Genomic DNA, 18,146 nt, shown 5'->3' on the forward strand with positions numbered 1-18,146 from the left:
CTAACCATAGAGTAATCTATGCTCTAACCCTCGCTGATCGCAGTTTCTGCAAACATTTGTCCGCAGTTTCCGCTTACCCTAACTCTAACCATAGAGTACGGTAATCTATGCTCTAACCCTAACTGATCGCAGTTTCCGCAAACATTTTTCCACAGTTTCCGCTAACCCTAACCCTCGAGTTTGTTTCAAATTGTTTTGGGAAACTCCAATCAGCGACTTCGGCTTTTTTTAATTTTTTTTCTGGATATTTTCAGGGTACGAACTGACTGTATGAATGGTTCAAGGTACGAACTAGGTTGCATTCGGGCAGCGCTAATCAAGAAAAAAAAATTATCGTTATCGGACATTATCGGCGATGATTTCATCGTTTATCGTTATCGCTTAACTTTTTTTTGATTTATTGTTTATCGTTATCGCTTTATAGGCATTTTTCGTTTATCGATTATTATCATTATCGCTGAACTGAAAAATGAGTTATCGCGCCCAACACTGATCCTAACTACCGATACCTAACCGATACCCTAACTTCGCGGAAACTGCGATCAGCGACTTTTCCTTTTTTAATTTTTTTCTGTCAATCTTTTCAAGGTACGAACTGATGGTACGAATTGTTCATGGTACGAATTAGGTTGCAGCCTATGACAGCCACTACCAATCATTTTCTGTTTCTGTATAAATTACCGTGTAGCCCACTCTAAAAGGTCATCGTTACTATTACAGTATTCACGTTTTTCTCAAATTTAATACTTATATTTGAAAAGACACAAAAAGCTACTCGAATTAAAAATTAACCACAAAATTGCAGCAGCCTAACGATTAAGTCACTTTGGGTCAAAATTTAGTTTAAAAAAAAAAACGCTTCCGGGTAGTTTTGAACTCATTCGCTTGCGGATCCAGCCCAAGAAAGATCGTACACACCACCGACTCAGTTGAATAAAATTGTTAAATTTAGAAGTTATATAGGCACTTTTTTCTTCTCTTGTCTTTTGCTTTGAAAGAGAAGAAAAAAGAATACGTCATGACCGGTCAAATAGTGTTTTAGATTAGAAGACCGGAGCCGGTCAAATAGCCACTGCCAAAAGAAAATTGTCCTGAAGTACCGTAGATAAGAGACATTTTCAAAATTTTATAGACTGAACATTTTCACAATGACTTGTTACCGGTACATGGTGCTGCAGGAGAAACTCTCCTTCTTCAACAAGTCAGCAAACATCGACTTCTCTGGTTGGGACATAGAATATAAAATCCAATAACTTCAGTACATAGTGAAACTATCCTATTAACCGGTACCAAAGTTCAACACAGATCAAAAGAAAACAAAATCAAGAAAGACCAGCAGAAACGTTTATGCAAAGGGTTTGATCTCTTTCATTACAAAGCACAGGACCCGGAAGGACTGCAACTGTTGGCTGAAATCGCCAATTATGGAGACTTTTCAATAACGCTATTTTGCACCCAACTGGTGTAAATAAATTAATAAATGGTTATTACACAGTAACATAATTTATATCAGCACAAGTACAATGCTTTCTACATCCAAGGTTGCCAGATATTATTAATACTTTCAGCCCAATTGCTACTAAAAAGTGAAAAGTAGCACAATCATCACAAGTGATGAAACAAGACCAAAAGTAGCCAAAATATGACAAATTTGAATACTATATGGTAAAAAAAAATTGATGAAAAATCAAATAAAAAATACCTGCTAAAATTTCCTTGTTACTCCAAAACAAAACTAGCCCAATTTCGCATGAAAAATTGTTGAAACAATACAGGTCAACATAATAGTAAAGGTAGTGCTGTAGGCTACGCGTCAATGAAATAAATTGACAACGTCAGCGTGAATTGCCTAAAAACTTTACGGCGTAAAGTACTGCGTAAGCTCTTAAAGAAATTGACGGCGTCAGCGCTAATTTCTAGCGCTATTTTAGCCAGGGTCTCACACAACCGAAGTATTTCAACCAAATTTAGGCTAACAATAGCTAGGTACAAATAAAGAGCAGGTTTTATGTTTTGAGACTGCATTAATTGTAACTAGCTGCTTTAGCTTATGAGTTATTTTCTTGTAGAAACACAAGCATTTCTAAACGTTTGTCTGACAATCTGCTGCGTTTTGGACGCATAATGTCCTTTCCAGGTGAAAACATGTGTTCCACAGCAGCTCTTGATGGCATTGGTGTGTTGTGCTTCAAAAACAAGTCTTGAAAACATTTAATCGGAAAGGTATCACGTGCTGTGATGGCTTAACTTAGCATATATAAATTTTGTAACGAGGTCCATTGCACCAACATCGCTCTTTTCAGAGGCATAGATTGATTTTCAGGGCCATAGATAGATTGTGCTGGCGTGTTTCTATGGACCTCTATCTTCTGGTCTGAACCAAATAAATAAATAAATAAAATATATAGAGCTTGAAATAAAGTACTTTCAACCACCATCCACCGCGATGACATTCACTAATTTTTCGCTGTCTCTCTCAGATCCTTCGTTTTCGATACTGCTTGAGATATGAGTGATCACTATTGCTATTTTTATTTTGACCTAAAAAAACTTTTTTTGACTTTATTTTTATCAAATTTTGACTTTATTTTGACCTAACGAAATTTCTTCTTTGTAGAGGGCACAGTTCTTCCTTGAATTGATACCAGTTATTAATATTTTGTCGATTTCAGACCCAAACGTAATATTTTGTCGAAAAGTCAAGGTGTTTACGGATTATAAAAAGTGCGTCGTGTTTTATGGCGATAGGAAAATCTCCACAAGTATGTCCAACTTTCGCTGAAGACGATGATTTAGCTTGCTTAGGCATTTTTGTATTACAGAATGTCAGTAGCCTATAGGCTATTCCTAAAATCCAAACTGTTCATCTTCGAAAAGACCACGTTTATGAAGAGGGAGTGTTTTATAAAAATTATTTAAGTAGCCTACCGTACGTAACAAGAAATAAACAATGGACAATTTGCAATAAAAGTTACTGCTAATCCGTGGGCATTATGACATATTTCCTGCGTTTATGGGTTAATATGGTTTAATTGTGTTGCAATTCCTGATTTAGGCCTACAATGCTTCCACGAGGATTTTGACAAAAATCACTCTCAAGAAACACAAAAAGTTTGTCAAAAGCCATAATTTGACAAATTTTCACTTCAGTGCAAATTTTGACTTTATTGCAAATTTTGATTTTATTTTGACCTATAAATTTCTTAGAAACAGTCCCCTGGGTGCTGAAAACAACGTTATTCTTTGATTTGTGGATGGACAAGGTCCTTAAAAAATTTTGACTTTATTGGCTTTTGCGGGCCCTAGTGATCACCATTTGGCGAACTTCTTCCGCTGGTATTCCAGGTAGCTATTCCAACCAACGCAAAAGCTGGTAATTCGGATGAGGCGCGCTGGCCAATATACATTGTGAAACGAAATTTTCCATGAAAACAAAAAATGACGCATAACGCGTGACGCTTAAAATCGGCTAAATAGTTGACGGCGCTATCACTTCCGTCAACTAAAAAATAAACTGACGGTGCTAGCCTCAGCGTCAACAAAAAGTTGACGGCGTCAACTGACAATACTGAGTAAAGGTTGAGAAAAAGATAGAAGCGACAAAACGCGAACAATAAAACGTGCTTGTGACCGAAGTAATTTATTATGTTGAAAGAAATTGGCACGGTCGCAACACCTTCAGAAAAATTTAAGATGTAAAGTGAAATAAAAAAAGAAAATGTTACAAAAAAAAAAAAAACTGCAACATAGGCTATATTTAGGCAATAGCTTAATATGGGCGTTAGCTGGTATTTTCAAGATTTGTAGGCTATAAATAGGCTTTTGCTATGGAGATCGGCCATGGTGCGTTATCAAGAGTGCTGATGGCAGGGCCTGATTAAGGCTCACGGGAGCTCGAGGCACAGATAAGTTTAGGGTCCCCTTATTACGGACAATTTTCATATCAAACGTCATATAAAACCGTTCAGGTCTACTAAATCTTGGCGTCTGACGTAATGGACTATTGCTAAAAATGAGTAGATTGCAGAATCGTTTGCAAGACCTATAAAAAATTTACAGCTGCAGCATAACATTACATCATCGTTAAATCTTTGATTACTTGAACAAGTGTAAGCCAAACTTGAGCGGATGTGAGCTAGACTTGAACAGGTGTTAGCCAAACTTGAAACAAATGCTTGAATAGTTCATTGCTTATTATTATTACGTCACATAAGATGCTTAGTTGCTTACGTGCGATTTGGAATATTGCAAATTATCCTCTCATTTGTAAAATGGTTGCTTGAAAGCTGGTCGCATATTTAACTGTTTGGTTAGTGCTTGCCAGCTGGACGAAAATTCCGTCTTTTATCTAAGTAGTTTGGATTGTAGTGACAAGTTTTTAGTGGTGTATCGCGTTGCACTCCATTTTCGATAGCCGCGGGCTAATTTTACAGAAATACACTTTTTGAATAGACGTTTCAAAAGAGTGTTTCTTTCGGTCATTGCATACAGACGAACGGATCTGGGAATCTTATGTTACAATTTTCCCACGAAGAGATTATGGTTTACCGCTGTGACCACCCCTATTGGCAATCGCTTTCGATGCAGAGCAGGCAGTGCTCAACTGAAGCCTAGCATAACAATGAACAACTTTCCAAGTACCGTAACAAATGTGCCAAGACCATGCAATCATTAATAATGAGGGGAGATGTTGAACCAGTGGATCATAGGGACCAGTGACTCAGGAGCTTTTTCTCCTTTCCATTTAAAATACGGTAGATATTTGAAATTTTGACTGTGTTATTGAGAAATAACGCGATCTTTGTCTACGAGTTTTTGAACAAAACAGAAGTCTGTGTAAGATTTGAGACAATAAAACAATAATTGAGGCAAAAAAAGTAAAATTTTCGCATCTTATAGAATTTGTATTTTGTACTAGAGCAAAGTGCTTATATAATGTGGTTTGATAGGAATAATTCTCATCGCATTTTAGTTAGGTGATGGCAAATAGCATAGGCTACCTGAAATGCTAGTTCAGGTTTCAACTAAGGCCATGCCAAGTGCAAGTGGCCGCTATGCGCGGGGGACCAATGGTTCACAACCTGGTGGAGACCAATGGATCAGCTGAATGCTGAATCAGCAGTATTGGTCGCCTACCGAGTAAACAAACCACAGAGATTAGCAAATTTATCAACATCTTCTACGGCATCTCTAAAGTTTGAAGTTGGTTGTAGCCTTAAACGTAGGCTATTAACCCAGACAACAAAATGACGGATTTTGCTGTCTGGGAACAGACCACCGTGCAGTTATTAACTCGATAGTGATGACGTCAAAATGGCTTCTAAGAGACATGTACTTTAATTGCCTAATATACTTTGGTTGCTAAAAATATAAATTTAACTGCAAGACCAAGTAAGTAGTAGCCTACACTTACAGTAATAAAAATAAATAAGCAAATAATGCAGATGAAAATTGCATTTGTATGGGACGATTGGGACGGTGCTTGAGTTCTTCTTCAACAAGATGTTATGAACCAATGGTCCCCAACCTTTGAACCTATGGTTCTCATGGATGGGGACCAATGGTTCACTTGAGTTGCATTTTTGCAAGCAAAATAAACAACTTTTTTCTTCTTACAAGTTGAATTAAATGCTGTGGTATGTTGAAGGATAGATTAAAGTTCATGTTAATACTTCTAAATCACATTTTACGAGGCAAATAAAACCTGCACATGCAAAAACGTCAAAAGTGACCCACTGGTCCCACATCTCCCCAATATAATATTATGCCTCGGTGGGCATCTCAGTGTATGCTAGCATGAATTGTATACAATGTACAACATTTAACATCATTGTGGAAGAAATTAGGTAACTATATATACGGTAGGGGAAGGTATGGACCCATGACCATACCTGACCCATGAACCACCCCCTTCCAAATTCGAATAAAACCTTATAGCAGATTTTTTATCAACTAAATAAGTTGCATTTAGTTCAATTGTATTTCTTGGAAAGTTATGGATGGAATCTTTTAAAATTTTACAAGTTAGAGGGTGGGGTGTGATTTTGAGGTGTTTTAGTAAAATTTCTCGTTTGCGTTTGGAGCTTTACAGAAACTTATATAGAGCTAGCATCGAGATATAAAATTCAGAAATTGTAATGGGCTATATAGTGCAGGATTTAGTACAATTCATTTAGACTTTACTTCATTCTAATTAAGTAAAGCTAAGATTGAACTTTGTCACCAACAGTTCTGACCGATGATCCACCAAAAGTGTTGTCCCTTGAACCACATAGTTCATGGGTTAGCACAATGCCTAATTGAGGGACAATAAACATGTTTCATTTATTTTTTATTTTAGAAATTATTGTGTATTGTAAGTAGAGTGTAAAGTATTATAAAATGACTAGCGATGCTGGTGATGACTTATCTATTGTTTTTGTCCTCCCCCCACCACTTGCAGGAACCATAAAACAAACAGTCGACATTAAAAAGTTTTGAACCGACTTTTCGCAGTTTAATATTGCTTAATCTATTTTTGCAAACTGTTAGCAGTGTGCGCATTTGACAGTGTATTTATTGTATCATAAAAGTTTGCTCTAAACATTTTTAAGATCAAACTTATCAGAGTGGTTCAAGGGTCCATACCCGGTGGTTCAAGGGTCCAAACGCGTTTGCACCCTTGAACCACTCTGATCACCGTCAATGTTGTCAAATATTTTTGTTGATTTTATAATTATATGTGGTTGAATTTTTTTACACAATATACTGAATTGATCACACTATGTTGTGTGGAAGTTTCGTCATCATAGAGTGATTGGTTAACCAACTATAGCTTTTAATGTGAAAAAGTGGCTCATCAGTCCATACCTTCCCCTACAATTAATTAGCTACAACATATACAAGATTACAGTAGCATTGACAAAACATAACGTAATAAAATATAATAAAAAAATACGTAACACAGTAGCCTACGGTAATACAATACTACATTAAGTACAGGCATTAAGTAAAGTTAAATAACTACACAACACTTGAAAGTAACTTTTTGATTTAAATCAGCACTTTTCTAATTTTTGCATGTGCAAATCTGTAAATAATATTTTCAAAACTGAGCTGTCATAACATTTCACACTCATTGTTCATTAAAGAGAGGAAGTCAAGACTGTCGTGTGAAAGTACACACTGGCACAACACCTTTTACTACCTACGCTTACGGTACTAATGTAAAACAAATTGGAGGCCTCCAACACCGAGGGGCCTGAGGCCTGTGCCTTGTGTGCCTCATGGTTAATCGGGCCCTGGCTGATGGTTGTGAGGGGAACACATCTTGATGCGTTTAGCTCATTATAAAAAAGAGCAAGGCAGGCAAAGAAAACTCCACAAAGAAATCTTACCAGGGGCAAAGCCATTTCAAGCGCAACGCACCCGGCCTTGCACGACTCACTAAGTAGTTACAACTTGACGACACAAAATAATGACAAAAATAAATAAAACAAACAAGCAAAAACAACATCATCATCTTGCTGAAATCCAGTTATACCCAGGAAAGTTATGCCTTGCAGAGAACAAGCGGGCTTTGATATAAAATTACGTTTCTCTATTATTTTTAAACACCCGAAATAACGTTTACCTATATTAGAAGAAAACCACTGGACTTCACTTGAGGATCGCACATTTCTTTCTTTTTTTTCGTTTTTACTGAACATCAACCTATCTTATTTCAGGGTAATTTGCCGATGCTTGACATTTGTCACATTAAGAACAGGGAAGCAGCTGACTCGATGACTGATATAGTCTTTCGCTGCTTCCTGTTTGTTGTGGTATCTTAGATTGCTATGGTGTTATTTTATGCGTGTTGTGTATAATTGTACCGTACTATTCTCGCAACAGACAAAATAAAAGTTTTCTCTCTCCCTCTCTAGTAACCTTATGATGTTTCTGTTTTAGCATCGAAAACCTGTTTAGGTTTTTTGATTTTTTATCCACATTCTATGTTATGAACATAATAACACAATGTTATGAATATAAAGGTTGTGTTCAAACTTTTATTGATGTCGTTTAAGCATGGTCATTTAACAAATCTTGCGCAATCTTAAAATTACTTGTACCGCAAAACTTACTATCTCTATCTAGCGATTGTTTTTTCGAATTTTTATTTGTCACATAGCGCTAGAGTATTACTTTCCGATTGCATTGATGTTTCACTGGTCATTCTAGGCTCACAAGAAGAGAATTTACAGTAAACTTAGTGCAAACGGTCAGAAATTTTTCAATTTAATTTGGGAAAGGTGTTTGGTCCGAGGTCAAACATTTGCTGATTGCTGCAATCTGAAAAGCGGTTTTGGTATAATTTTTAATGCAGAAATAGGGATAGCACTCTTCTTACCTGTGCCATTTCAGTTTTTGAGTTTGAACAAATATTAGCCTGTTTATTTTGAAATTCGTGTTTCGGGTAATATTCGTGGTTAGGGAAATCAGTAGCCTAGTTACTATATGTACTAGATTAAATTCCTATTTTACTGTTTGGTGGCTGAAGTGGCTATTTTGCCACCAGAAAGCTGAAGTGGGCCCGGTACTTTACCATCTGACGGCTGAAATGACTGTTTTATCTTCTGATGTCAATTCCTTTAGATGTGATTATATTAACATCTTGATATGTTTGAAGTCGCTGGAAATTTTTTAAATCCGGGCCCCTTAAATATTCGGGCCCAGGTCCAAAAGTACCACTTAGTCCCCCTGTCATCGCCCCTGTGTAGAGGATCTTGACGCAGGGCCGGTTACCGAAATTGGCAGAGGGAAGTTTTCCGAATGTTGAAGTGTTGTTGCCTGGAAATTATTCCATTCGTTAGGTGCCGCTGAATGGAGAGCAGTCTTGAAATGCGTTGCTCAAGCGCACACCCCGAGATTCGAACCAACGCCGCGTGATCTTGAGCCGGGCACGTAACCACTGAGCTAACGGGGCGGACAATGTCTTTTCAGTTTTTCCCAAACCAGCTTGCCAAAAAGTGCTGTAAGTGCCTTACCATTTTGCCTGCAGTTAACGTTTCCAAACATTAATATTTTACAACGCATTCTGGCAACTCTTTCACTTACAACTTGTACCAATGAAAGATCTTTTTCTGCTCTTCAAAGACTTAACCCTATTCGGACTGACGGGTGGACGGGTTCCGTTCATACCTAAAACTTTCATCGATTATATAAAAACATACACAAACTGCAAATGCACAAAGGTCACAGAGACCACTTTGGATGTCGTCAGTTTAAAAGCTCACTAAATATTTACTGTTATTAGGCCTACAAAGTTACATACAATGAGCGTTGGAAGAATTGAAAGTATTATGAACGATAAAAACAATCAGATGACATCAGGTCTGATATAAAGCGATTTGATTTGAGGTGTGTATGCAACGGTTAATAAACGAAAACATGTTTTTCCTCAATAAAGCATCAAACGTTGTTATATTATTCATTACTTGATATTCACAGGCAGTCGGGCACTGACATAACGAGGCAAATTGTGCAATATTCTGAAACAATCGTTGTAAGCAACACGTAATCGTTTTATACTACAAGACCTAAACTTGTTTCACAACGGGGATGCGTTAAACGACATACAATAAGAACTAAATACAATGTTTTTTTACAGCGGGTGAGCATTTAGAAAAATGAGATTTTGCATTGTTTACAGCACAGTAGGCTTACTGAGAGCGTATCGTTACATGCCTTGAAATATCATTTTCATCTGAGAGAGAACTCTCAATATATACATCCAGATATTTTACAGAGTCTGTGTACACAATTTCAAATTTACCTATATGTAGCAGAGGAGCACGTGAAAGATAAAAGTTTTTGGGGGAGAATAACATAATACAAAATGACTTTTTAGAATTGAAAGATATTTCATGTTCAACAGCATACTGTGGCAAATATCTAACAAATTTTGTAAGCTACACAAACTAGGCGAGATGCAGCAAATGTCATCAGCAAACATGATATGATTCAAACAAGATTTGCCGATATAGAAACCAATTTTTGTTTCATTGAGCTCACAAGAAAGTTGATCAATATATACGGCAAAAAGGTCGGGGCTTAACACCCCATCTTGTCCAACTCCATTGAAGTGGGATTAAGAGGGATTAACTCCACCGCTGGATTTTGCGTCAGCAGTTGTCGGAAGACCTACATGAATACTAACCATTTCGGATTACATGCATGACTGGATCGTGCGTGCCTTTAACGAAGAGATTGGCGATTTTAAGAAGATTATGGCGGAGACATCAGACAAATTTAAAAAAAAATTGACCACTTTTAGCAGAAAAGCAATAGCAAAAAACTGGTAGAGTAGGCTATGAGTGTCCACTTAAAATTTTAAACAGTTTGTCAATTATTTTGCTTTAACTTTGCGAAAAAAGCAACCTCGTAACGTTTTTATATCAAACGTTATTAGAAAATGAAAGTGTGAATGGAATAAGTCCAGACGTCAGTCGTCAGGCCATTAGCTGCCAAAAATAACTTGGTCCGAATAGGGTTAAAACTTATTTAAGAAATTCAACATCATTAGCCCATCAATGATTTTTTGCATTCTTATTGCTTGTGTTGATCAATTTTTCATAGCTGTTTGCTGTAAGTATGATTGTACTTAATTCGACATGTAAAAGCAATTCTGGTGCTTTATCGCAGGGGTGTGCAACCTTTATTACAGGAGGGCCATATATAAATAACTGGGTGAAACCGCGGGCCGCACGTTTATTTAACATATGGTTTCTAGTAGTTGCAGAAACAAAAATGTATTTTTTGTTTTGTTAATGTTAATCTTATGGCATTATTAGGGGTTATTTCTTTGCAGACATAATAAGTCAAGACGCATAATTTTCTAAAGAAAACTGCTATTCAAATTTATTGTCACACCGATTTTATTGGCATTTCAAAATTGGCACATCTGCGCGGGCCGCACAATTTTTGTTCGCGGGCCGCATTTGGCCCGCGGGCCGCACGTTGCACAACCCTGTATCGTTTAAAATGAGTAAGAAGTTTTGTGTCATATGCTCTATAATTCGAATGACCTTTCATATAGCAGGGTGTGACCGCGCTCTACAACTGTTCAATATCCATAGTCTGCAGCTAATTCGTGCATTCCATGGAAACAACGCAATATCCACAGCTGTGAAAAATTGTACTGACCTTTTATATAGCTGATTCCAGTGATTCGTTATACAAAACTTGAATATTTCAAAAATAAAGTAACTTCATTGTCTCAAAGCTTTTTGTCTGACATTCATCAAGGTGTATGACGTCTATGACGTTACATTTTCTAAACTTTGGGTTAACTTTAAAGCATAAAAGTTAGTGACTTACCGGAATAAGATCGTATTTTGGATCAAACAAGGAGAAACTTGATAAATAACTTAATAAAACTGTAATAATCTCGCAAACAAAAGCAATCAACTCATGGCTCTAAAACAGGGGTGACGAACCTTTTTGCGGTCCCAGGCCACTTTGTCAATTACACATGAGTTATCGGGCCACACAACTTTTTAATCGTAACCTGCTATGAAATCTTTTAGAAGCGACTCAAGATATTATTCATAAAAAGTAACAAACGGCAGATGAAAGTAATAAAACCCACACAGTTGAAATTATCTTACGCAGAATCGAAACATACAACAGTAAAAAATAAAAACAAATCAACTTGAGCAAAAAGGATAAAGCAACAGTAGGCTACTTGCACTGATAATGAAGACAGTTTAATATTCGAAGCGTTTGCTTTCATATGAGTATGATTTCTTCTTTTTTGTCTCTATCCTTTTTGCTCAAGTTGACTAAATGTTTCGCCCATTATGCTCCGAAACAACAAATCAGTTAATGAAATTTCTTTTTCAAACAACGAATAAAAGCCATGCGAATCATACAGCTGAAGCTATCTAATGCAGCATTGAAGCATAAAATATTAAAAAATAACATTGAAGCATTGAATTGTTTTGCTTAGTGGGATTTTTGGAAAGTTTTTTTTGTTTGACTAAGCGTTCAATATTAGGTCGAACAGACTATGTGGCAACTCTCAACTGCATACTAAGATTTTCATCTGTCAGCCTCGACCTGTAACGACTTTTTGTAAAGTGCATTTTAGAAAAGAACTGTTCGCATAGGTACGTGCTGCCGAAAACAGATGACCATTTGAGATTGTCAAATTGTTTTTCGGGCCGCACAAAATTTTTTGACCGGCCGCAGGTTCGTCACGTCTGCTCTAAGACAACACAGTACCATTTTACAGGAATATTCATACCCACATTTTTGTTGAAAATGCTCTCAGAATGCACCAAATTCAAGGTAGCCTACTTTTTCATATTTTTTCTGGAGGAGGTCCCCCAGAACCCCCATTTCAAAATTCCTGGTTGCACTACTGGCACTACATGTGTTGGTGGAAATGCTACACCAAATTTTCCACTGTTGGAAAAAATAAAGTAGCCTATTTTTTTACCATATCTCAAAAATCTGTTGTGATAGTAAAAATCTGAGTTCAGACTCGGATTCAGCACACCAAAATTACCTTATATCAGTTTTCAAAGTCCAAACGGCAGAAACCTTTTATTGTAGACTAGCAATGTTATTTATTCTCACGTTTATTAGCAATTTGATCTATGTTGAAACAACATAAAAAATGGTTAACCTTTTTAACTGGTCGTACACGATGATGGGTGCATTCTCAACAGGAATTACGTTTCAGCATCCGTTAATTTATCTTTTTTCTGATTCAATAAACAATTCTAGGAAATGCCTCTGTATACTAAAAGTTCAGGAACTTACTACGCACGTTAAATCAAGTGTCAAAGTTCACCAACGTAATAGCAATAGAAACTGCTGATGTTGTACTTACTCATGAAATTGATCTCACATCGGAACCAGGAAACTATCATAACTTAGCTCCACTTTCATTCACAACTTTTCTAGACTTTATGTTCATACCAAGCACAGGATATTATGCTTGTTAGCATTTGTAACAATTTTATGTAGCCTATCATGCTGCATAAAAATTACGTGTTGATAAATGAGCATTCAATAATAATATATTGGGTCTTCGTTATGCCAAGAGCAGTTGGTAGACTGAAGACGTTATCCAACACCCAGTCAGAGAAAGTTATCACTGTAACTTTTGTCGGCTCGACACCTAGTGCTGCTATTCAACAGGGATAGCTGTTACGTGATGTGTACAGAGCAATGAGTAGGTGTTTAGGCCTATACCGAAGGAAAACAATCGATTCTTTCAGTTGCTGTCTACTGGTTTTTGTTCACATATGAATGAAAGTTATCACCAAAGCAAACCGTAAACCTTCGCTTGTCAAAAAACAATATTTGTAGACGTTTTGTTGGCATGATAAACAGCTTACCTTGGCAAGTTTATGTTCTATGTCAAATGAAAGAAGTTATTTATGTGCTTCAGATCAGGCCATTAGGCTAGTTTTTGAGTTATTGGTAAAAACGTCTGCTGTGGGCGTGCACAGGAACATGTTTGCTTTGTGTAGGTTAATTTGAACTATGCATTATGTTTGTTGAAATACATAGAGAGTGAAAACTTTTATTTTGTCTGTTGCGAGAATAGTGCGATACAATTATACACAATACGAAAAAAATCGCACCACAGCAATAGATACCACAACTAGATACCACCAGTGGCGTAACTACGCATTGGATCTTGTGGATAAATCCAGGGGCGGCACGTTGCTAGAGGGCGGCAAAATGTGATAACGTTTTAAAGTTTAAACGAACAAAGACAGTCACATTAATTTATTCTCGGAGAGACTTAGATTTAAATGACATGGTTAACCCTGATCTAAGTAAAGCCAAAAAATTTAACAAGTTATGCCTATAAACTACAATAGAATTCGCCTATAGTGACACCTGAAAGGACCGGGGAAAAAGTGTCACCATAACCGAAGTGTCACTATAGCCGAATTCTACTCAACTGTTGCGTATGCAAACGGGACTTTGCAACAGGTGTCACTATAGGCGAAGTGTCACTATAGCCAAAGTCACTAGAGGCGTATTCTACTGTAATTTGCAACTTTTTTAGATTGTGCCTCACCATGTGGTATTTGTGACGGTTTAATGATACGGTACTCATGCTGTTGAAGTAATGATAGAATGTCGGTTGTAACTTGTAAGCCATAGCATTGTTCAGTCAATTTAGCTTTGGTACGGTAGTTAAGTTCAGGTTAGTTTTAAGTTTATTTCACTTTCGGGAGGAGACAGGAATGGACCGTGAGGTCATCGAGTCAACTGCCACCTTTACTATCTGTCTGTGGTAGACAGACGGGATTCCTCCATTTCATAGTTGAAGATGGGTTAGGCTAGTGAAATGTTTAAAGTTTCAGGTCTGAAATAGATCATTTAGCTTAACTCAGCAAATTTGCAATTATGGTTATTGTTTTTAACTAATGTGCTGCAGATTCCAGAACAAGATTTAAGATGCAATTTTTTTAAGTTAAGTTTTGCCTATGACGAGAGTAAAAGAAAGTGAAGATTTTTGTAGAACAAAAAAGAAAGCTAGAGAAGAGGAACTAAAAAGAATGAAGGAGTCATTTTGAAGTTCGTAAAAATTGCCTCTGCTAAAAAAAAACAGAAAAGATTAGCACAGTAAATCTCTAATACGGTACGGTATCTCAAATTGAGACGAAAGAAGAATTGTAGGCTACCTCTAGCAAAACAATAACAAAGTGATCATTGAAAGCCTGTAAATGAAACACTGTCAGATAAAGATAAAACAGATGCTATCTATTATTCTCATAACGATGTGGTGGCCAGAAAGCGATAACGATAACTACTTGGCCAGAAACATGAACTTATAACATGAGAGTTGAGATAATCAAATTATGGCCCGAAAGATTTCAGAATATACAAGGGCCATTCAAGCCAAGGGATTATAGTAAATAAAGGAGACAAAGAATCCTTCAACTGACTGAGTAAGAAGTGGTTTTATTTTGAACTTTCAATAAAATTAAACAAAACTGATTTAATTCTTCTGTTGTGTGGAATTTTAATCAGCTTTTACGACGGTGTCACAGGGGGGTGGGGGGTGGGGTAGGAGCGGCGTTTCGTGCAAAAATCCAAGGGCGGCATATTGCGTTGCTAAGCCACTGGATACCACAACAGACAGGAAGCAGCGAAAGACTTTATCAGCCAACGAGTCAGTTGCTTCCCTGTTGTTACTGTAATAGCGGTAATTAATAAGCAAGAACATGCGACTTGTTACACATTAATAGTAAAAGACCTCCGTTACCTGGTATCACATTCACTCATTTTGTTACAAGTTAAAATTTTATGCCAAACAAGGTAGAATAGGCTATAGACACTGGTGAATTTAGGTAGAAGTGATCAAGGCATTTAACTCCCAACTAACCATTTAGCAGGGGTGTGCAAACCGTTGCTCATGGAAAAGTTCCGATTTGAATAAAGTGTGGCGCGCTAGACGATTTTCATTTGTGTGTCAAGTTTGCAACGTTTAGTAAACATTATTTTTTGTTTGGCAACCCGGCAAGTTCGACCACTGTAAAGTTAGGCTTGCTAGCCGTGATGTAGCTGCGTAGTCATTGATTGTGTGCACAAACTGCACATTCGTTGTAATATAGTAAACAATAGATATTTTCAGTAGCCTATAATGCAAGTACGGGCACGACAGTAGGCTGCAGTGGTATTGCTCCTCTCAGCGTTACTATTCAGAACCTGGAGTGTAGCATAAAATTTGACTGAAGACCGATCTGTAAGTAGCCAAAATCGCTACGACAAGTTGATAATTTGAGTATTATTTAATAAATATGGTCTATAAAAATATTTTGTTTGAGTTTAAGTAAGGCTACTTCTGTGCTGTTGTCAGTGATGGGCATTATCGGCGATAATTTACCGGCGATAAATATCGGCGATAAATTTTTATCGCCTATCGTTATCGCTCAATTATTTTTTCAGTTATCGTTTATCGTTATCGCCAAAGGCAATATTCGATTATCGCCGATAAATTTTATTTCGGATCAACACACAGTCTCTATATAGAGACTGTGGTAATACTAGTAATATAGAGACTGTGAAAAGACCATGAAAAGTAATATTTTTACTAGCCACCTAGTTAATGAAACTAAGATTGAAACCAGTTGTTCTTCAGTGCCTGAAGTGTGTGTGCACAGGTCGTTGTAAGGGAAGGGGGCACGCCCCCCTGTAGCGACGGCCCTAACAACACAACGATTTTTAAAGTTGCAAATTGCAATGCAATGAAATGCATGCAACCACTAGCGTACGCAGGGGGGGGGGCATTGGGCCATGGCCCCCCCCCCCCCCTTAAAAATGTTTTAGTAGTTAACGACGTAGATTAAGGCATTTAATATGTTTTGGATTGCACTGTCAGAGCAATTAACAATGTTGTTCTATAGACTAAGCTAATACGAAATACATAGCCCAATCCACCAACCCCACCCCAGGTATGCCAATGTAGCGTAGTGTTCTGTAAGCCTATTATAGTGAGAAAAAATGGATAAAGTCTAAACTAAAACCATACTGGGATATCATGAAGACGTCTGGGATATCAATGGCCAGTGGCTTAGCCAGGGGGGTTTGGGGGTTACAACCCCCCCTTTGGCACGCGTGTGACATCACGATATTGAAAATCATGCCTTCAGTCTCTTTATGCTTGGGAATGATGCTTTCAGTCTAAAAAAAACTTGCCTAATTTTAAACAAAACTGCATTAAAAGAGCGAGTTTTGCCAATACCAAACATTCAAACATCTCAGCCAGGAATTAGCAACAAGACAACATAGAGACTTAGCTTTATTTCCGAAAAATGCAGAAGAAAACATGATCTTATCCTTTTGCTATGCCATCTGACAGCACCATTTTACAGGAATATTTATACCCACATTTTTGTTGAAAATGCTCTCAGAATGCACCAAATTCAAAGTAATTTTCAAAATTTTCTGGGGGAGGCCCCCCAGACCCCCCGCCGCTGGGTGTCCTCTCAGGCAAAAACGCTGTCGGGCTTCGCCCGCCGTTGTCAAACCCATCCCTTTACAAATTCCTGCCTACGCTACTGTCAATGGCTCCCCCCTTGACAAAATCCTGCGTACGCCACTGCATGCAACAATTCGCTTAATGGTAGTGTTCACAAAGAAAACAAAAAAAATTATCTGTAATTATCAGTATAAATTACGATAATTATGTTATTGTTCTAAAACAAACAAGACTAATTTGACAAGCTTAATGGATTTCACAGTATGCACATTTTTACTATCAATAACGCTTAAGATTACTGATAAATTTTCAAGCATTTCGCGTTTTTTGGAATTTTTTCTATTATTGCTGACTTTGCTGTAAACAGCAAAATACAAAGTTTGGAATTTTTATGGTATTTTCATTTGATTTAATTATTTTGCCTACTGCACGTAAGCGGCAGTGTAACTCAATTTAGAAAAGCATCCAACTGGTATCTGAAGGTATAATTATAAGCACGGCGGTTAGTACCGCAGTGGTTTGATTCTGGATCAAGAGGTTGAAGTTTCGATACCCACTGCCGCTGTTGCGATTCTATTCATGCAAAACTTACAAAAAGTTTTGTCCCTTTTTTTACAGTATAGGCCTATTATGTTCGGTTTTTCGTCATGTTGATAAAAAACAGTTCGTGCTGCATGGGATGGGGCAGCGCTAATCAAGAAAAAAAAATTATCGTTATCGGACATTATCGGCGATAATTTTATCGTTTATCGTTATCGCTTAATTTTTTCTTGATTTATTGTTTATCGTTATCGCTTTAGGCATTTTTCGTTTATCGTTATCGCTTAACTGAAAAATGAGTTATCGCGCCCAACACTGGCTGTTGTAACTGTTTAAATAACGGAGTAGATTTTGGCACTTATGCTGGAAATCCCATAAAACGTCTGGCAACAATGGTAAATGGGAAAAAATAGATTTTTCTGACGCAATATTAAGAGTTTTGCAGTGTTTTGAGATTCAGTGATCATACTTTGGCAATTTGAATTCTCAAAACTATTATTTCAAAGAAACATAAAGCAAATTAAACTTAGCTTTCAAAATTGAAATTACTTCTGCTTTCACCCTATTTCCTATAACGTTTTTTGGCAAGTTGACCTGCGGACGGGGGGGAAGGGGTCGGTTCGACACTAACACT

This window comes from Aplidium turbinatum, chromosome 2 (assembly GCF_918807975.1).
Source record: "Aplidium turbinatum chromosome 2, kaAplTurb1.1, whole genome shotgun sequence".
Lineage (NCBI taxonomy): Eukaryota > Metazoa > Chordata > Ascidiacea > Aplousobranchia > Polyclinidae > Aplidium > Aplidium turbinatum.